The sequence below is a fragment of the Drosophila melanogaster genome, chromosome Y (assembly GCF_000001215.4).
Source record: "Drosophila melanogaster chromosome Y".
Classification (NCBI taxonomy): Eukaryota; Metazoa; Arthropoda; class Insecta; order Diptera; family Drosophilidae; genus Drosophila; species Drosophila melanogaster.
This window is the reverse complement of record NC_024512.1, coordinates 59,659-83,124: the sequence shown is the minus strand read 5'-3', so window position 1 is coordinate 83,124 and position 23,466 is coordinate 59,659. Positions and strand designations below refer to the sequence as shown.

Here is a 23,466-nt window from a genome sequence, read left to right as displayed (position 1 = left end):
TCCAAATTTTGAGTTTTCAAATTTTTTTTGATTAATTTAAATAACTAAAACAAACATGTAGACCCTTTAGACGGTCCGAGCACAAGACCTAAAAAAACACAATGAAATTAAAAAAAACCAATAAAATTTTTTTAATTCAAAGTATGTCGGTTTTCTCATATTTATATTTCTTATATTTTGTACACAAAGTTAGTTGATTCCAATAAACTTATTATTTATTACAGTTTTAGTGTTTTAAACATAATTTATGACAAGTTTTTATTTAAAAATAAATTTTATGTCTAAATTTGAACTTTCTAAACGTGTACGACGCTGAGCTTGCCGAAATGGCTAAAATGTAACGGGAAAGTCTTTTCAATAATTTGAGTTCACTATATTTCCAAAATTCTAACACATTTTAGTCTGAAGTAGCACAGCCATTTAAATATTTTTCGATTTCAAAATCATAAGAATTTAGTTGTAACTTTGGTTTTTTGGAAAATTTGGAATCCTGAATTCTGAAATTCTCATCACTTTGCATTTCTGAAAGCATTGCTTTGACAGTTACCATTACATTATCCTTAACTTTTGGCGATAAGAAACGCATTTCCTTGAAGAGAGGATTTAAGAAAAGGCCAACATAATGTTGATGTACCTCCGAACAATCTTTAAACGGCTTTAAAAAATACAGTAAGCTGTCGAGCAATGAAATATCTAGTCCGGATATTCGATTGAGCTCATTTCTTCTATGTCGGGCGAGCGTGCCTGAATATGCAAACACCTGCTTGCACTCGCGGCACCATACAAATTCAACTATATCTTTGTTGAATTCGATTAAGTCGAATGTTTGCCACACATTGCTGCGACTTTTGTTGTTTGGAATTAATTTTGTTTTATCACTTTTAATATCAATTGAATTTTGTATTTCTTGTCGCGACATTGTATACGCGGGCCACGAAAAAAAGCCCCGCCCTCGGCTATTGCTACATAGAAGTTGTACAAAATAATCCAAAAATAAAAAACGGAGTTTTTAGGCCACACACGGACCGTCAACGACCGGCCGTTGCCACCAGCGGAGAAATTGTTACATGACACTTGGACAGGAAACCCTTACTCCTCCGGACGGAGTAATAGGAGCACAACTCAGCAAAGAACTGACAACACAGCACTTCGGAATTTCGACCCTCAAATTCCCCCATTCAAGAGTCTGCGACGCAGCACTTATGGATTAATGCTTACACTTGTAGTATTTAAGTCACTATGTATTTCCTATTTACTTATCGCAGCCGAGGTCTAGTTGTGGCCCGAGCTAGAATATAAAATCAGATCAGTTTTTGTGACCGAACAAACGTCTTCTTATTTAATCGGGCTCTTAGCAGAAAAGTACAACTCTAACCACGCCTTAAGGAAATAAGGACTCCTTAACTATAACAGGCACAGCCGACGACTACGAACCAAGATGGATCAATTGATGATAATATTACTGTAAGCACACACACACACATTAACTAGATGGTCACCTGTGAGTAGATAAATTTTTTAATCGGAAGTGGTAGTACGTTTAAAAGGTGCGACGTGGAAAAAATAAATAAAAAAGAAAGTTTGATTATAGTTGGAAATTTAAAAATAAAATTATTATGTGTAAAGTAATCAAAACAAAAAAAAGTGGTGATAAAATTTTAAGAGGACTTAATGTCATAATAATTGGCCAAACTAGTGTTAGTGTCCACTGTGCATGTAATATTTAATATGAATCAGAACTGAATATTGATGAAAAAGAAAAGAAGAAAAATTGGAAATGTCGTTTAGTCCCAGTCGAGTGTTCTGCAAAGTGTAGCCAATTTTTATTTTGCCACAAAGAAAATTAAATCAAAAAAAGATTAATAACCTCGGCAGTCCCATCGGGTGTTCTGCGGGGGTTGCTTTTTACATTTGCCTATCAATGAATTAATAAAAAAAACATGAAAGAAAAGAAAGGAAAATACAAAGAATTAATGTATTATAGCTTCGGCAGTCCCATCGTGTGTTCTGCAGAATGTAACAAATAAAATGGAAAACGAAAATATTGGTGAAATAACCTTTTCAGTCCCATCGTGTGTTCTGCAGAGTGTTGCAATATTTTCTTTGTCAATGAAGTGGTAAAAACAACAAAAGAGAAAAGAAAAAAGAAAGAAAAGAAAGAAGGAAAGAAAAGAGATAAAAAGAAAAGCGAAAATATTGGTGAAATAACCTTTGCAGTCCCATCGTGTGTTCTGCAGAGTGTTGCAATATTTTGTTTGTCAATGAAGTAGTAAAAAAAAACAAAAGAGAAAAGAAAAAAAAGAAGGAAAGAAAAGACATAAAAGGAAAAGAGAAAATATTGGTGAAATAACCTTTGCAGTCCAATCGGGTGTTCTGCAGCGGAAAAAAAATAGAAGAAACTAAATACGTCGAGTTAGTTTCTACAGTCCCATCGCGTGTTCTGCAGAAGACTACTTAAATAACTTAGTTTTGATGGCGATAGATACTTACAATCCATGTCGCAAATTTTAAAGGAAAGAAATTCTTAGAACAAAAAGAAAGAGTTCGATACTTTCATAAATTGCTCGTATGTTGACTTGTTTAAAATAAAACACACTAACTATGATGGTAGTACGGTTATTACTTTTTTTGCCTTCACAGATAATTCACAAGTATATAATACTAGAGCAGTTGCGAAGAAAAGGGTTGTTAGCGAGAAGTAAGCACAGAGCAGTTCGGTATCCTTAAGATCGCGAGTCCCATCCGCAAACTCAAATATGGATTCGAGCAGTGTCTCATACCCGCCTCCGCTCAACAGTATGCCTGTAAGTCCGGTAGAGTTGGTGGTTTGTTTCTTACCGACTTATCTGATGATCCACTGAAACTAAACGAATTTATTTGCAATGTAGAGGAGGTCATATTGAAGATTAGAGGTACTGATCAGAACCCGTATGGCCAAATGCTGTTGAGAGCAATTAGACAGAAGATCGCAGGGAAGGCTAATGAGGCAGTAATCGCAGCAGGAGCAAGTTTAAATTGGGATGAAATCAAAGAGGCATTGATTATACACTGTAGGGACAGGAGGGATGTGGAGACATTAATGACAGAGCTTTTTAAAGCAAAGACAGTTGTCCGTACAGAGACTCTACGACCAGGTCACGAGAATAAAATTAGCGCTCTTCAGACTAATCGAAGCAGAAGAGACCGAACCGTCTCGCAGACAGTCCTCACGACATTCGTAGGTGGAAACCTGGGAGGAATAGTCAGAGCTTGGTAGCCACAGGACCTGAAAGAAGCTTATGACGAAGCCGTCAAGGAGAGAAATTTGTACTTCGCTGAAACTTCGACATATAGTCAGCAAAACAGACAACCAAGATACAATCACTACCAGAATAGAGACCGCGACCAATCCCAAAATAGATTATAAATTCCAGTTGGACGCGAACTTGCCTTACATAGTTCTATCATTTCAAGACAATAGCAATTTAAAATTTCTCATAGACACCGGAACTGAAAGCTCTTTTATCACCCCTAAAATTGAATCGGATAATGCAAGGATTACCTTGGAAAAATCCATTTCTATTACTACGATTCTACAGGAACACCCAATCTCACAAATAACAGTACTACCCATTTTCGAGCAAATCAACGATCAAATAGAATTTCCTTTTATGATATTCAATTTCCACAAATTTTTCGATAGGCATAAACATTCTAAGAAAACTGCCACCCAAAATCGATATCGCACAATTCACGTTTACCTAACCCAACGCAATTCTGCCTTTGCATGTAGAGCCTAATCGCTCTTCGGAGGTTTATGAAATTAGAGAGGAATCTAAGTCCTTAATCAAGGTTCCGGTGAGTGTCAAGGAGGGGGCATTTCTGTGTGAAGAAATCTTAAAACCCAATATGGGTTTAATTGATACAAAAAGAGTGGATTCCGCTGCAAACGTAATAAACAAAGTGGAGATAGAGTCAAACAATTTAAGCTATATAACTCTACTCTTGTTAGCAATTTTTATATTAATGATGATACACGCACTCATAAAAGTGTACAAACTCTATAATAAATGTTTGAAGAAAAGATATAATAGCAGGGCCAATGTCCTAGAAACAATTTAATTTTTAAATAATGAGGTCAATAATGAAATAATAATAATAATAAAATCAAAAAAAAATTTTTACTTAATGCTTAAAAATGTTTTATATAAATTATGGATTGGCAAAATTTAGCAGCCATCTTAAATAAAATAAAATAAAAATTTTATAAGTCATATAAATGTTTGCCTCAGAATAGAACCATGTTAAAACAAACTGCTAATAAGCATATAGCCATTCTGGTGGAATCATTTAATCAGGCTAGATAGATCAGGCCGTATACATGACCAAAGAGGGAAACTAGACAAAAAACAATGGACAACAATGTCCAAATTTTTTATTAGATTAAGAAATAATAATAAAAGTTAGTTGATTCCAATAAACTTATTATTTATTACAGTTTTAGTGTTTTAAACATAATTTATGACAAGTTTTTATTTAAAAATAAATTTTATGTCTAAATTTGAACTTTCTAAACGTGTACGACGCTGAGCTTGCCGAAATGGCTAAAATGTAACGGGAAAGTCTTTTCAATAATTTGAGTTCACTATATTTCCAAAATTCTAACACATTTTAGTCTGAAGTAGCACAGCCATTTAAATATTTTTCGATTTCAAAATCATAAGAATTTAGTTGTAACTTTGGTTTTTTGGAAAATTTGGAATCCTGAATTCTGAAATTCTCATCACTTTGCATTTCTGAAAGCATTGCTTTGACAGTTACCATTACATTATCCTTAACTTTTGGCGATAAGAAACGCATTTCCTTGAAGAGAGGATTTAAGAAAAGGCCAACATAATGTTGATGTACCTCCGAACAATCTTTAAACGGCTTTAAAAAATACAGTAAGCTGTCGAGCAATGAAATATCTAGTCCGGATATTCGATTGAGCTCATTTCTTCTATGTCGGGCGAGCGTGCCTGAATATGCAAACACCTGCTTGCACTCGCGGCACCATACAAATTCAACTATATCTTTGTTGAATTCGATTAAGTCGAATGTTTGCCACACATTGCTGCGACTTTTGTTGTTTGGAATTAATTTTGTTTTATCACTTTTAATATCAATTGAATTTTGTATTTCTTGTCGCGACATTATATACGCGGGCCACGAAAAAAAGCCCCGCCCTCGGCTATTGCTACATAGAAGTTGTACAAAATAATCCAAAAATAAAAAACGGAGTTTATTAGGCCACACAACGACCGTTCAACGAACGGCCGTTGCCACCAGCGGAGAAATTGTTACATAACACTTGGACAGGAAACCCCTACTCCTCCGGACGGAGTAATAGGAGCACAACTCAGCAAAGAACTGACAACACAGCACTTCGGAATTTCGACCCTCAAATTCCCCCATTCAAGAGTCTGCGACGCAGCACTTATGGATTAATGCTTACACTTGTAGTATTTAAGTCACTATGTATTTCCTATTTACTTATCGCAGCCGAGGTCTAGTTGTGGCCCGAGCTAGAATATAAAATCAGATCAGTTTTTGTGACCGAACAAACGTCTTCTTATTTAATCGGGCTCTTAGCAGAAAAGTACAACTCTAACCACGCCTTAACTATAACAGGCACAGCCGACGACTACGAACCAAGATGGATCAATTGATGATAATATTACTGTAAGCACACACACACACATTAACTAGATGGTCACCTGTGAGTAGATAAATTTTTTAATCGGAAGTGGTAGTACGTTTAAAAGGTGCGACGTGGAAAAAATAAATAAAAAAAGAAAGTTTGATTATAGTTGGAAATTTAAAAATAAAATTATTATGTGTAAAGTAATCAAAACAAAAAAAAGTGGTGATAAAATTTTAAGAGGACTTAATGTCATAATAATTGGCCAAACTAGTGTTAGTGTCCACTGTGCATGTAATATTTAATATGAATCAGAACTGAATATTGATGAAAAAGAAAAGAAGAAAAATTGGAAATGTCGTTTAGTCCCAGTCGAGTGTTCTGCAAAGTGTAGCCAATTTTTATTTTGCCACAAAGAAAATTAAATCAAAAAAAGATTAATAACCTCGGCAGTCCCATCGGGTGTTCTGCGGGGGTTGCTTTTTACATTTGCCTATCAATGAATTAATAAAAAAAACATGAAATAAAAGAAAGGAAAATACAAAGAATTAATGTATTATAGCTTCGGCAGTCCCATCGTGTGTTCTGCAGAATGTAACAAATAAAATGGAAAACGAAAATATTGGTGAAATAACCTTTTCAGTCCCATCGTGTGTTCTGCAGAGTGTTGCAATATTTTCTTTGTCAATGAAGTGGTAAAAACAACAAAAGAGAAAAGAAAAAAGAAAGAAAAGAAAGAAGGAAAGAAAAGAGATAAAAAGAAAAGCGAAAATATTGGTGAAATAACCTTTGCAGTCCCATCGTGTGTTCTGCAGAGTGTTGCAATATTTTGTTTGTCAATGAAGTAGTAAAAAAAAACAAAAGAGAAAAGAAAAAAAAGAAGGAAAGAAAAGACATAAAAGGAAAAGAGAAAATATTGGTGAAATAACCTTTGCAGTCCAATCGGGTGTTCTGCAGCGGAAAAAAAATAGAAGAAACTAAATACGTCGAGTTAGTTTCTACAGTCCCATCGCGTGTTCTGCAGAAGACTACTTAAATAACTTAGTTTTGATGGCGATAGATACTTACACTCCATGTCGCAAATTTTAAAGGAAAGAAATTCTTAGAACAAAAAGAAAGAGTTCGATACTTTCATAAATTGCTCGTATGTTGACTTGTTTAAAATAAAACACACTAACTATGATGGTAGTACGGTTATTACTTTTTTTGCCTTCACAGATAATTCACAAGTATATAATACTAGAGCAGTTGCGAAGAAAAGGGTTGTTAGCGAGAAGTAAGCACAGAGCAGTTCGGTATCCTTAAGATCGCGAGTCCCATCCGCAAACTCAAATATGGATTCGAGCAGTGTCTCATACCCGCCTCCGCTCAACAGTATGCCTGTAAGTCCGGTAGAGTTGGTGGTTTGTTTCTTACCGACTTATCTGATGATCCACTGAAACTAAACGAATTTATTTGCAATGTAGAGGAGGTCATATTGAAGATTAGAGGTACTGATCAGAACCCGTATGGCCAAATGCTGTTGAGAGCAATTAGACAGAAGATCGCAGGGAAGGCTAATGAGGCAGTAATCGCAGCAGGAGCAAGTTTAAATTGGGATGAAATCAAAGAGGCATTGATTATACACTGTAGGGACAGGAGGGATGTGGAGACATTAATGACAGAGCTTTTTAAAGCAAAGACAGTTGTCCGTACAGAGACTCTACGACCAGGTCACGAGAATAAAATTAGCGCTCTTCAGACTAATCGAAGCAGAAGAGACCGAACCGTCTCGCAGACAGTCCTCACGACATTCGTAGGTGGAAACCTGGGAGGAATAGTCAGAGCTTGGTAGCCACAGGACCTGAAAGAAGCTTATGACGAAGCCGTCAAGGAGAGAAATTTGTACTTCGCTGAAACTTCGACATATAGTCAGCAAAACAGACAACCAAGATACAATCACTACCAGAATAGAGACCGCGACCAATCCCAAAATAGATTATAAATTCCAGTTGGACGCGAACTTGCCTTACATAGTTCTATCATTTCAAGACAATAGCAATTTAAAATTTCTCATAGACACCGGAACTGAAAGCTCTTTTATCACCCCTAAAATTGAATCGGATAATGCAAGGATTACCTTGGAAAAATCCATTTCTATTACTACGATTCTACAGGAACACCCAATCTCACAAATAACAGTACTACCCATTTTCGAGCAAATCAACGATCAAATAGAATTTCCTTTTATGATATTCAATTTCCACAAATTTTTCGATAGGCATAAACATTCTAAGAAAACTGCCACCCAAAATCGATATCGCACAATTCACGTTTACCTAACCCAACGCAATTCTGCCTTTGCATGTAGAGCCTAATCGCTCTTCGGAGGTTTATGAAATTAGAGAGGAATCTAAGTCCTTAATCAAGGTTCCGGTGAGTGTCAAGGAGGGGGCATTTCTGTGTGAAGAAATCTTAAAACCCAATATGGGTTTAATTGATACAAAAAGAGTGGATTCCGCTGCAAACGTAATAAACAAAGTGGAGATAGAGTCAAACAATTTAAGCTATATAACTCTACTCTTGTTAGCAATTTTTATATTAATGATGATACACGCACTCATAAAAGTGTACAAACTCTATAATAAATGTTTGAAGAAAAGATATAATAGCAGGGCCAATGGCCTAGAAACAATTTAATTTTTAAATAATGAGGTCAATAATGAAATAATAATAATAATAAAATCAAAAAAAAATTTTTACTTAATGCTTAAAAATGTTTTATATAAATTATGGATTGGCAAAATTTAGCAGCCATCTTAAATAAAATAAAATAAAAATTTTATAAGTCATATAAATGTTTGCCTCAGAATAGAACCATGTTAAAAAAAACTGCTAATAAGCATATAGCCATTCTGGTGGAATCATTTAATCAGGCTAGATAGATCAGGCCGTATACATGACCAAAGAGGGAAACTAGACAAAAAACAATGGACAACAATGTCCAAATTTTTTATTAGATTAAGAAATAATAATAAAAGTTAGTTGATTCCAATAAACTTATTATTTATTACAGTTTTAGTGTTTTAAACATAATTTATGACAAGTTTTTATTTAAAAATAAATTTTTTGTCTAAATTTGAACTTTCTAAACGTGTACGACGCTGAGCTTGCCGAAATGGCTAAAATGTAACGGGAAAGTCTTTTCAATAATTTGAGTTCACTATATTTCCAAAATTCTAACACATTTTAGTCTGAAGTAGCACAGCCATTTAAATATTTTTCGATTTCAAAATCATAAGAATTTAGTTGTAACTTTGGTTTTTTGGAAAATTTGGAATCCTGAATTCTGAAATTCTCATCACTTTGCATTTCTGAAAGCATTGCTTTGACAGTTACCATTACATTATCCTTAACTTTTGGCGATAAGAAACGCATTTCCTTGAAGAGAGGATTTAAGAAAAGGCCAACATAATGTTGATGTACCTCCGAACAATCTTTAAACGGCTTTAAAAAATACAGTAAGCTGTCGAGCAATGAAATATCTAGTCCGGATATTCGATTGAGCTCATTTCTTCTATGTCGGGCGAGCGTGCCTGAATATGCAAACACCTGCTTGCACTCGCGGCACCATACAAATTCAACTATATCTTTGTTGAATTCGATTAAGTCGAATGTTTGCCACACATTGCTGCGACTTTTGTTGTTTGGAATTAATTTTGTTTTATCACTTTTAATATCAATTGAATTTTGTATTTCTTGTCGCGACATTGTATACGCGGGCCACGAAAAAAAGCCCCGCCCTCGGCTATTGCTACATAGAAGTTGTACAAAATAATCCAAAAATAAAAAACGGAGTTTATTAGGCCACACAACGACCGTTCAACGAACGGCCGTTGCCACCAGCGGAGAAATTGTTACATGACACTTGGACAGGAAACCCCTACTCCTCCGGACGGAGTAATAGGAGCACAACTCAGCAAAGAACTGACAACACAGCACTTCGGAATTTCGACCCTCAAATTCCCCCATTCAAGAGTCTGCGACGCAGCACTTATGGATTAATGCTTACACTTGTAGTATTTAAGTCACTATGTATTTCCTATTTACTTATCGCAGCCGAGGTCTAGTTGTGGCCCGAGCTAGAATATAAAATCAGATCAGTTTTTGTGACCGAACAAACGTCTTCTTATTTAATCGGGCTCTTAGCAGAAAAGTACAACTCTAACCACGCCTTAAGGAAATAAGGACTCCTTAACTATAACAGGCACAGCCGACGACTACGAACCAAGATGGATCAATTGATGATAATATTACTGTAAGCACACACACACACATTAACTAGATGGTCACCTGTGAGTAGATAAATTTTTTAATCGGAAGTGGTAGTACGTTTAAAAGGTGCGACGTGGAAAAAATAAATAAAAAAAGAAAGTTTGATTATAGTTGGAAATTTAAAAATAAAATTATTATGTGTAAAGTAATCAAAACAAAAAAAAGTGGTGATAAAATTTTAAGAGGACTTAATGTCATAATAATTGGCCAAACTAGTGTTAGTGTCCACTGTGCATGTAATATTTAATATGAATCAGAACTGAATATTGATGAAAAAGAAAAGAAGAAAAATTGGAAATGTCGTTTAGTCCCAGTCGAGTGTTCTGCAAAGTGTAGCCAATTTTTATTTTGCCACAAAGAAAATTAAATCAAAAAAAGATTAATAACCTCGGCAGTCCCATCGGGTGTTCTGCGGGGGTTGCTTTTTACATTTGCCTATCAATGAATTAATAAAAAAAAAACATGAAATAAAAGAAAGGAAAATACAAAGAATTAATGTATTATAGCTTCGGCAGTCCCATCGTGTGTTCTGCAGAATGTAACAAATAAAATGGAAAACGAAAATATTGGTGAAATAACCTTTTCAGTCCCATCGTGTGTTCTGCAGAGTGTTGCAATATTTTCTTTGTCAATGAAGTGGTAAAAACAACAAAAGAGAAAAGAAAAAAGAAAGAAAAGAAAGAAGGAAAGAAAAGAGATAAAAAGAAAAGCGAAAATATTGGTGAAATAACCTTTGCAGTCCCATCGTGTGTTCTGCAGAGTGTTGCAATATTTTGTTTGTCAATGAAGTAGTAAAAAAAAACAAAAGAGAAAAGAAAAAAAAGAAGGAAAGAAAAGACATAAAAGGAAAAGAGAAAATATTGGTGAAATAACCTTTGCAGTCCAATCGGGTGTTCTGCAGCGGAAAAAAAATAGAAGAAACTAAATACGTCGAGTTAGTTTCTACAGTCCCATCGCGTGTTCTGCAGAAGACTACTTAAATAACTTAGTTTTGATGGCGATAGATACTTACACTCCATGTCGCAAATTTTAAAGGAAAGAAATTCTTAGAACAAAAAGAAAGAGTTCGATACTTTCATAAATTGCTCGTATGTTGACTTGTTTAAAATAAAACACACTAACTATGATGGTAGTACGGTTATTACTTTTTTTGCCTTCACAGATAATTCACAAGTATATAATACTAGAGCAGTTGCGAAGAAAAGGGTTGTTAGCGAGAAGTAAGCACAGAGCAGTTCGGTATCCTTAAGATCGCGAGTCCCATCCGCAAACTCAAATATGGATTCGAGCAGTGTCTCATACCCGCCTCCGCTCAACAGTATGCCTGTAAGTCCGGTAGAGTTGGTGGTTTGTTTCTTACCGACTTATCTGATGATCCACTGAAACTAAACGAATTTATTTGCAATGTAGAGGAGGTCATATTGAAGATTAGAGGTACTGATCAGAACCCGTATGGCCAAATGCTGTTGAGAGCAATTAGACAGAAGATCGCAGGGAAGGCTAATGAGGCAGTAATCGCAGCAGGGGCAAGTTTAAATTGGGATGAAATCAAAGAGGCATTGATTATACACTGGATGGACCATGGCGTACTATTAAGGAAATGCAAAATACAAATTTAATTGAACTTGTGCGGGCCGTACAAACAACGGCATCTGATGCCGGTCAAATTAAAGCGGTGCAACTACCCAAATTCAACCCTGACAAGGCAGACCAATCGCTTCATCGTGGTGTAACACCGTTGTTTCTAAATATGTTGTCTAAACGACCGACTGATGGCTAATGTCTTGCAGTCCATGCAAACCGCATGGTAACAGAACTAACGACGAAATGGAGCCAAATGGAAACAGAAGAAATTGATGTGTCCGTCACTCTCGCGTTGCTGTCAAATGGTGAAAACCGTTTACAACCAATGTTCGAACCAGAGGCGATTTACAGTCCGAATTGAAAGCGGTCTCTTTTAATAAATGGAAAAATGATTCCACGGAGCAACAAACAGAAACTTATCCTAAATGGCAAAAGCATTAATTTATAGAGTTTCATTTCTGCGGAGAATTCGGACACAAAATGATTGAATTGCAGACTTAGGAATCAACAAAATCAGTTTGCCAACAACAAAAAACGACATGACAGACACGATGGTCACCAACGCGGAAAATCAAGTGTAACTTCCTACAAGTGCGGTGAACAGGGTCACATATCTACCCAATGTGCAAAGAAGGAAGCTGATGGGAGCAAAACATTCAACCGCGAAAAGCGAGTGGAGCAGTGCAGTGTTGCAGTACCTAAGGGATTCATAAATCATAGAGGCCAAGTTTTCGAAATCACGTTTGATTCTGGTGATGAATGTTCGCTGCTGAAAGAAAAGCTAAGTACTACATTTTCTGGTAAAAGATTTAATAATGTTGTTATGTTAAAAGGCATAGGCAATACTGGAATATGTAGTACAGTACAGGTTTTAAGTAACGTAAAAATTTACGATTATTGCATTGAAATTTTGTTTTATGCAATAGGCGATGATCATATGCAGAACGATATTGATATTGGTCGCGAAATATTAAATCAGGGTTTTGATATTGTCAGACCGATTTAAAATTTCGAGAACCAAAATAATTAATTTGTGTACCGGCAGTGATTCAGCCGATGTTGATACTGAACTTGATGAACAAGATAAAATAAAACTACATTCATTTTTGGCAGGGTACTCGAATTCTCTTATAAAGGGTATCCCATGTACTAAGGTTAAAGTTGGCGAAATGAAAATAAGATTAATTGATCCAAGAAAGACATCGATAAGCCCATGCGAGTTCGAGAAAAAATTTACGAATTGCTGAAATGCAATATAATTAGACCAAGCTGTTCACCTTATGCAAGCCCTATATTGCTGGTAAAGAGAAAAATGGTTCGGATAGGCTTTGTGTTGACTATAGGGCGACACAGTCGCTGATAAATACCATCTGCCACTTATACAGTATCAAATAAGTAGACTTCGAGGAGCTTATTATTTTACATGTTTAGATATGGCTAGTGGTTATTAACAAATTCCCTTAAATGACGCGATGGTCAGTATGAGTTTTTATCTATGCCTTTCGGGCTTAAAAATGCGCCGTCGGTATTTCAACGATTAGTAATGCAAGCGCTCGGGGATCTTGCAAATTCTTATGTTATCGTCTATATGAACGACATCATGATAAACTGCATCAACACAGTGTGAGGCGTTAGAAAGATTAAAAATTTTTCTAGATGTTCTGACAGAGGCCGGGTTTTCATTCAATATTATGAAGTGTTCCTTCTTAAAAACATCGGTTCAATATTTAGGCTACAATGTTAGTGCTGGCAAAATTCGCCCAAACCCTCAGAAAATTGTTGCGTTGACTGCTCTTTCGCCTCCAAGTCAGTCACATCGCCTAGGCAATTTTTTGGATTAGCAACTTATTTCAAACAGTTTATTAAGGGATCTTCACAGTTGATGAAACCGTTATATTTTTTAACGTCAGGCAAAAATAAATTTATTTGGACAGTGGAACATGAACAGATACGGAAAAAGGTTATTTGTACTCTTACTGATAAACCAGTCTTTGTTATTTCTGGCCCAAAATATCCAATTGAGTTGCATACGGATGCAAGTTGCAGTGGCTATGGTGCAATTTTATTACACAAAATTAACGACAAGCCCCAGGTAATAGAATACTATAGCAAAGCTACTACACCTGCAGAGTCAAGATATCACTCGTACAATCTGGAATCTTTAGATGTTGTAAACTCGATCAAATATTACGGCATTTTTTGTTGGGTAGGAACTTTACTGTTTTTACTGACTGTAACTCTTTAAAGGCGTCAAGAAATAAACAAGATTTGACCACTAGAGCCCAACGTTGGTGGGCTTATTTGCAATCATTTACATTTGAAATTCAGTATAGAGAAGGGAAAAGAATGGCACATTTTGACTTTTTGTCAAGAAATCCTATCTCACCGAAGTCTACTAAGGCTGTAAAGGTGACTGAAGAGATGAGAGTTAACTTAGCAACTTAGCAAAAAAAAAAATTTCAAGCAACCTTCCCTGATCAGCTATTATTCGGTTTGGTACTCCAAACAACGAAACGGCCGTCTGAACAGCTTTTATGCTATGACTAAGATAGACATACCTGGTAAAAGCGTTGTTCTCTTGCTGAAGATATTGCGAAAACCCATGAACTAAGGGCAGATGTTCTTTATCGGAAAATACAGAGAAATGGCAGAACACGCTGTTTACCTGTGGTACCGCGTTCCTTTAAATGGTCTGTTATAAACCAGATGCATGAGTCGATAATGCATTTAGGTTGGGAAAAGACAGTAGAAAAAGCTTACGATTTTTATTGGTTTGACATTATGTCAAAATATGTTAGAAAATTTGTTGACAATTGTATCACCTGCAAAATGTCCAAATCAAACTCAGGAAAATTCAGGCCGAATCCTTGGCACACTATCCACATCGATATAACAGGGAAATTGAGTGGCAAGAGTGATCGGCCAGGGAAGGTGTTTTACGGGTGCAAATTTAGTCAACTCTGTTCAGACTTGCAAACTTGCATTTGATTGCCACCGGGGCTAGTCGAGCTAATGGTCAAGTTGAACGAACCATGAGCACATTAAAAATATGTTAACGGCGGTTGAAACTGAAACGCAGTGCAGATGGCAATCAATTGTGTGACTAAGGCAAGTCCACTTGAAATGTTATTGGGAAAGGTAGCACGCCCATTAGGATTACTTCCACCTGGTGACATAGAAAATGATGTTGATCTGTGTAATGTGTAAGAGCACAAGCTGTAAAGAATTTATTAGCCACGGCAGTTTATGACAAAGAACCATTTTATTAAAAATAAGGCAAAAGTTCTTCGACACAAAGTAGGAGATTTTGTGCTACTTAAAAGCGAAGAGAGGCATCAAACCAAGCTAAGTCCAAATTTCAAGGGGCCTTTTAAAATAATACAGGTTCTGGAGTGTGACAGGTACAGGTACAGGTATGAAGATTTGAGAAAAATGCCAAGTGCCCGAGGAGTTGAATGTGTGTGAAGAGAGCGAAAACGAAAATGTTGAAGCCACTAAAGAAAGTGAAGCACACCAAAATGGCAGAGTAAGAAGACCAGATAAATAATGCAAGCACAAGTGCAAAACAAACTGATGTTTGTTTTCTTCATGGCGTGTGGGACATTGAATTTGTAATAATGAATGAAGAAGAATAATTGATTTTGTTAAAAATTACGTTATAGTAAGAATTATGTAAAGATATTGGTTAAGAAGGCTTGATACTGTTTTGTGAAATTGACTTGATAAGTTTATACTAGTTGAAATGGAAATATTGAATTTTTTGTTTGTGAAAGAAAAATGAATAAATAATGAATAAATAATATAATAATAACGAGGTCGTGCTAGAGCCGAGTGTGGTTCGCCATTTTGTTGCAGTTAAGTTGAAATTTGGTAACGGTTGGTGGTGTGAGTTAACTGACCGGCTTGTAGACTGCGTGATCTGGGTGCCACGTATGTTAGCGGAATCGTCGAGTTGTAAGCTGTGAGCTAGGCTAACAAAAGATGGACTGGCCGGTTGGAAAAACTGTGCCCTAGTAGAAAAATGTATTGGAAATCCAGAGCTTTAACAATTTATGTGTGAAAAAGATAAAATTATGATTGATTGCTTGAGAGTTGTTGGTAATCCGGATCTCATGGCTTGAATGTAATAGGTAAAATGTTTTGAATATTTGTATTGGTTTGGTTTGAAGTCATGAAGAATGAAGAATAAATTAATGAATTAATAACAATGATCGATATTAAGGGATTACTAGCACACGAGGACGTGTAATAGGTCAGGATGGCCGTCATTTAAATGTAACGACATTTCTAGTAATTGCGCGTTTCTGTTTGGCACGCGCCATGCAGGGACCTTTTCGATTCTTTTGATGCGCGGCAGAGAACCGTTAGAGTTTCTGCCGAACGTAGTCTGGTCGCTGGTAGGAGCAGGGGGAAGTAGATGTCTGCATGCCTCGCTCAGGCGCTAGAAAACGTTATGCAGACAACGAGAGTAGTGAAGAGGAAGAAGAGCGTCCTGATGACTCTTCTGTTGTTTATTGAAAAGGTGCTCCAAGTGTGGAACACTGACAACCATAATGGGAAGATCCTAATCTTCACCCATACTCAGCGAATTGAGAGCAAAGGCTGAAAGAGTAAACGCGAAATAAAAAGTCTTGAGCCGCGTGTCCGAACACGAAGAAATTTTATTTGAAACTGAAACTGATACACATAAAAATGCCAGCTTTATGCGGCTGCTTATTTACTAATATATATACATACATACAGTTCATGTGTATGTACATACAGTTCATGTGTATGTATGTATGTTCTCATACAAAATTACATATGCACATGTGGGCATTTCTTATATTCAACATCTTCGACATATACATTCGACTTCTAAATACAACTAATTTCGACCAATTGGTCAAAGTAAACAAAATCCAATATGAAAATTTAAAAGATTATAACGTTTATAATACCAACACTGGAAATAAAAGCGAACAAGTACTTTCAAAACTAAAGAAAAATTTTCCAGACCAATTTAAAAATCATTTAACTAAATTATGCACACAGTACAGTGATATCTTCGGACTGGAAACCGAACCAATATCAACAAACAATTTCTATAAACAAACATTAAGACTTAAAGATTATGAACCCATTTATATAAAAAACTACAGAAGCCCGCATAGCCATATTGAAGAAATTGAAAAACAAGTAGGGAAATTAATTAGCGACAAAATCGTCGAACTGTCTGTATCTGAGTATAACAGCCCACTCTTGTTAGTTCCGAAAAATCATTACCGAATTCACAAGAGAAGAAATGGTGATTAGTAATTGACTATCGTCAAATAAATAAAAAACTACTTTCTGACAAATTTCGACTCCCCAGAATTGAAGACATTTTATATCAATACTAGGTCGAGCTAAATACTTTTTAAGCCTTGACTTGATGTCAGGTTTCCGCCGAATAGAACTTGAAGAAAAACGAGCAATGGCTCATATCGCTTCATGCGATTACCATTTGGTCTTAAAATAGCACCAAATTCATATCAGAGGATGATGACTATATCATTCTCGGGTTTAGAACCCTCTCAGGCATTCCTTTATATTCCGAAAAACACATGATTAAAAACTTAACTGACTTTTTAATGTATGTAGGAAATATAGCCTAAAGTTGCATCCAGAAAACTGTTCATTATTCTTACATGAAGTCACATTCCTAGGTCACAAATGCACAAACAAACGAGTATTGCCAGATGACAAGAAATATGACGTCATCAAAAATTATCCTATCCCTCATGATGAGGACAGCGCAAGACGATTTGTAGCATTCTGAAACTATTATCGTCGATCACATAACTAGATTATGTAAAAAGAATGTCCCTTTTTGCCAGAACGCATTCGAATACCTTAAAGAAAATCTTATGCACCCCACATTATTATAATATCCTGATTTTCGCAAAGAATTTAGCATTATAACGGATGCTAGTAAACAGATTCAGCTCCCAAAAGCTTATGCGTCTCGTTTATTCACAAAAGGGGAAAGCAATAAGAGTACAACGGAACAAGAACTAGCTGCAATTCATTGGGCAATTACTCATTTTAGACCATATATTTATGGCAAGCATTTCACTATCAAAACAGACCACAGACCATTAACGTAAATATTTTCTATGACTAATCCCAGTTCTAAATTAACTCGCATAACGTTAGAGCTTGAAGAATACGACTTCACAGTAGAATACCTAAAGGGACAAGATAATTTTGTAGCAGACTCACTCTCGCGTTTAAATATAACAGAGCTCAAAGACATGCAACATAAAGTCCTGAATGTCACTACCAGGCAACAAAGTAGACAAGATAAAAACTGTACAGTAACAGATAAGGAACTATTGGCTAGGCAAAGTATCCAAAATGTATCTAAGCCAACGTACATGAAGTCATAACAAATGATGAAGTACGAAAAAGAATGACCTTGCGAATAACTGAATCTATTTGTTTACTAAAACGAGGAAATAAAGTTGTTGCAAAAATTGATGTTGACGATTTATATAGGTCAGTTCTTCCGATGGCTTGAAATGCAAACCGGTATACTAAAAATCAGCCAACTCAATACATAGTCACAAAATATCTGGTAGCCATACCTGTCGCGAACAAGAACGCAAATACTGTCGCAAAAGCTATATTACAAAATTGTATACTAAAGTACGGTCCAATGAAGACGTTCATTTCGGACATGGGTACCGAGTATAAAAACAAGGTAATTGAAGATATGTGTAAATATATGAAGATTGAAAATCTTACATCCACCGGATATCACCACCAGACTTTAGGGACAATCGAACGAAGTCATAGAACATTCAATGAATACATTCGTTCTTTCATTTCTGCAGACAAAACTGATTGGGACGTTGGGATACAATATTTTGCATATTGTTTCAACACAAATCCATCAGTCATGCATGATTACTGTCCATATGAACTAGTTTTTGGAAGATTACCAAAGCAGTTCGCAAATTTTAATAAAACAAATTTTAATAAAACACTGTATAATATAGAAGATTACTCGAAGGAAGTAAAATATAGATTAGAAGTAGCATATAAAAGAGCTAACTATGCTTGAAGAGCATAGAAAACTATGATTTACAAACCAAAAATATAGAAATAACAGTAGGAGATAAAGTTCTATTAGGATATGAAGTAGGTCATAAATTAGATTAGAAAAGATAGAAGAGACAATATAACCATATCAAACAATAAAAATAAAAACAATAAAAATAGTACATAAAGATCGATTAAAAGATTTTTATTCATAAATGACGTCATGATTTAATACAAATAGAATTCTTAACGAACATAATAATAATAATAATAATAATAATAATAATAATAATAATAATGATAATAATAATGATAATAATAATAATAATAATATTAATAATGTTCAAGTTACGGGGTTTGGACTGTCACCCGCTCTCCGCTCCCTCTTACGCTCTCCCGCTCTTCACCTCAGAGTCTCCAAGGAGTCTCCGCTGCGCTTGGGATAGCCTAACTAATTAGAATAAGCATCAGTGTAAAAACTAACCACAGCGAATAAACATACGCCCGGTCGCGCCCGCGCAATTACGAAAAGTCTGGTGTTCGCTTTTCTTCGAGTGTTTCTTTTCAGCATATTTGAATTCCAGGACAGCATCCCCTACATCCCAACAAATAATAATAATAATAATAATAATAATAATAATAATAAAAATAATAATAATAATAATAATAATAATAATAATAATAATAATAATAATAATAATAATATCAATAATAATGTTAATAATGATATTAATAATAATTATAACATGAATCATAATAATAAGACAACCAATAAGTAAACTTAACACCACCCTAGATCCTTAAGTCCATCCTAATCCTAAGTATGCAAATTCAGCAATGTACGCTTTTAGGGGTCGCACTTGACTCCTATTGGTTATCGAGTATAAACTTCCATACATATTGCAGATTTTTCCAATGTCAGCACTTTGCTGTCACGAGCGATCGGCCTGCAGGCCACACTAAGTTTCAGATATAAAATAAGAATACATCCAAAAATATTCCTGAAGCAAGGAGGAGCTGCGAAATAAAATATTTCGCTTCGTGAGAACTTGTTAAACGTCAAATACAAACTTAATTTAAATGTTATGATTCTTTTGTGATTTGTACAGTAGTTTAAACAAATAATATACAAAGTATTTTGCATTTTTCGTCTTTGTGTTTTGTTTACTCTCCCTTTTGTGCGTTGTTCGCAGTGCTGTTTGGTGTTGTTTTTTTGCATGCAAATTAAATTTTTGCGGTATAAATTATTTAAAAAAAATAATTTTTTATTTTTTAATATTTTATTGGTGTTAAACTTTTTAACTTATCACTTTATTACAAGACACTTATTGTTATTTATTTATACCTTTATAAACCGTTCTTTTAATCCTCCCGAATCAGAATTGAATTGAATTCTGAATCCTAATCCAATCAACTTCGGCCAGAAGCTTTTCTTTGACACTTTCTGAACTTTTCATAAAAGCTTTATGCTGAAATTATTCCACTGCATTGTGAAATTCAATTATGCTGATCGATGCAGTTTTTGATTGAAGCGCAATAAGTTGGCCGTGGTTTGGTCTCCAAGCGGAAGCTGTGTTTACGTTAAGTTTGGGTTATTTATTTTAGCGGGTAGCTAAGCGCTGGCAAAGGCAATGACAAAAACAAAGACAAAGGAAATGCCGACGAGATTGAGAATTAAAACTTGTTTATAAACTGTAGAAGGGTGCTATGTTTATGGGTTGGATAACTCTCCCTCTTCTAAAATGATGCGTCCCGCTTCATCATTAATTTCGTTTAAACGCTCATTTAATTCTGTTAAAAATTTTACTTCATTATTTGGTTTTTCTAGTTCTGGCCGTTTTTGTTTGGTTACAAATATATAATTTCTGAATTTTAATATTAACATAGTAATGAAGTACAAAATGATTAAAATTAGTAAAATAAATGAAATTGAAATTTTCCAATTGTAAATTTCAATAAATGGGTTTAAAATATTAATGTTGTCAAGAGAAAGTTCTGAATTGTTGGATTTTATATATTCTTATATTTCCAGGTTTTTAAAATTGTTGGTAGTAATGTACTCAAGTATTTTGTTTTCTGAGTTGGTGTATGAAATATTATTTATTGTAGTTGTGCTGTTAAATGTTATTAAATATGACCCGTTTAAATGAGAATCGTTCACAATATTATTTCCATTTATTAGAATGATATCTATATTCTTATTTTTTCTAGAATTTTAGTGCAAATTGATTTTTCTCCATTTAGTAAACGGGTAAAACAAGTCTTATCTTTACTTATAATACAATAGTTGTTAAAAAGTTCGTTCTTAAAATTAGATATTTCATAAAAGGTATTTTCGCATTTTGCGACCTGATTACTTATTAGTAATTTTCTATCATTATGTTAAATGGATATGGCATAGTTAATTTCGCATCTGTTTGTTATAACGGGGTATTTTAAATAAATAATTAAGAGTTCATTATGCAATACAATTTTGAATATGGAGATGTCCATTAGGTCTGCAATAATTACAGGTTGTTGTTAGTGATCTAATATTTCTTTAATGTCTTCATTATTTAAAATTTGTGTGTTGAATAAATCAATTTTGGCTAGTGTGATAGTATCAATAAGGTTTTGTAAGTCAAGTGTTAATAAACGTAAACGATGTTTTCGTAACGGCAATTCTTGATCAATAAAAATGTTTTTAAAGTGATCGGAAAGTTATTTTATCGCCTTAAATAAATTGGAATTAATAATAAATTGTTGGTTATTGTTTTCAATTAAATCATTTATTTTATTCTGTATTTTAATGAAATCATTGTGATCCGGAGTTCCATCTATTTTTAAACAGTGCCTAACTCATTTATTCCCCTTTTTGATCTAGTTGGTATCAATTGTGACAGAATTAATTCCAGTATCTGTATTTCATAAGTAATTTCCCATTTTGTCCGAATATTTGTATCCTTTCTAACATATCCTGATTCTAGATTGATTATTTCTTTATAAAAACTTAAGTTAGTTACGTGGAATAAGTCGGCATATGATTCATAGGTAAGGACATCCTTTTTGTCCTTGAACAGGAAGAATTCGTGATTGGAGTAATCAATTCTTTCTGAAGTGGTTATCATTACGAATTACCTTTTCTGTAATTTAATAAAATAAAAAAATATATGGTATTCTTTTTCTTTGCGACCTTCATTATGTGTTACTAACATTTTTTCTTGTGTGTTCTTTAGAATTCTTGAAATATTTTCGTGATTAATTTTACTATAAAGAATATCAAAAGGATTGGTTTATTGTTGAATGGATGCTCTGATTAAATTCTTTTGCGGCTCTAATAATTATTTCAGAATAGTCAGTAATATTATATTCTTCCTTTATACAACGAGCTAATTCTGTTAATGTTGAATTTGCCCTTTCTACTTGTCCGTTCGAGGTACTGTGTCTGGGGTCTGCGAAATGTAGATAAAACCACATCTTTGTGCAAAGGATTTAAATTGGACAGAGGTAAAGCTTGGTTCATTATCAGTCATAATTACTTTGGCGTGGGGAAATTATTGGAGTAGTTCCATTACTTTATTCTCGATGTTTAGTTTGTTTTGTATTTCTTTTACAACCAGGAATTTTGAATACGCGTCAATACAAGTTAAGAAAATAAGACTTTGCGCGTAATAAATGTCGATGTGTAAATTTTCTCCTTCTTTAGTTGGAATAGGGGCTTCCCCAATAGGAATTTTAATAGGATGCCTGTTGTATTTATTTTCGTTGCAAATTGTACAATTTTTTATGTATTCTTTTAATTTGATAAATAAATTTGGCCAATAATATAATCTATTGTTTTGTTTGTAATTTTCATCTAAACCTCTATGACCTCGACTATGTGTCTCTTCTATTATAATAGCTTTATCTTCATTATTTTCCACGTCTTGTAGAAATATTTTAGTATAAAGAAATTTGTTGGTAAAGTTATTTGTTAATGGTAATTGAATATGATAAAGATCTTCTAAAGAGCAATGAATTCCTACCGTTATGTTTGGTTTTAGATACTCCCTTAGTATTTCTATTAAGTTTTCAAAAACGTTCAATGACTCATGTATTGTATACCTCCTCTTTGTTAATAACAGTTGTTGTTGAAACTGATTTAACGGTTTTCGGGTCTCTTGTATTACATTTTCAAAACTACTTTCGGCAGAATGCTGTGTATTTTGATCTGAGCTTGATTGTTCTATATCGCTGTTAGTGATATTATTTATTTTTTATTCGAGACAATGCGTCGGCTACGACATTAGTTGTTCCGGGTTTATATATTATTTTCGGGGTGGAAACTTTCTATGAAAGAGTACCATCTTTGCATTTCCACGTTCGGGTTTTTATCTGAGATTGTGAATGATAAAGATTGGTGGTCTGTTTGTATTTCTATACCAACAACACCATATAAGTAATTCCTGAGATTTTTAAGAGCCCAAACTATTGCCAACAATTTCTTTTTATTTGTGGCATAAAGTTGTTCGGTTTTATTTAAAGTTTTGGATATGAAAGTAATTGGTTTATTATCCAGTGATAAAACTGCTCCGATAGCTATATCTGATGCGTCTGTCGTTAAAGTGAATTTTTTGTTATAATCAGGTTGAACTAATTCCACTTGTGCTATTAAATTATCTTTAAGTTCGTTAAAAGCTTTAACAGCTGGGTCATCTAACTGTATTGTAATTTTTGTAGACATTATCCTAGAAATTTTTCCATTATTTCCTCCTAAGTATTTGGTTAGAGGTTTGGCAATTTTTGCATAATTTCGGACAAATTTACGGTAGTAGCCGGTGAGGCCTAGAAAACTTCGAAGCTCTCTAATGTTTTGTGGAATCGGA

At 34.5% G+C, this 23,466-nt stretch overlaps 1 protein-coding gene across 1 annotated transcript in view; it reads left to right on the top strand.

Annotated features, from left to right (window-relative positions):
• The window catches only part of kl-5 (male fertility factor kl5), a gene marked incomplete at both ends in the record, with an annotated part of 115,237 nt that overhangs the window by 54,362 nt on the left and 37,409 nt on the right, over window positions 1-23,466 (top strand).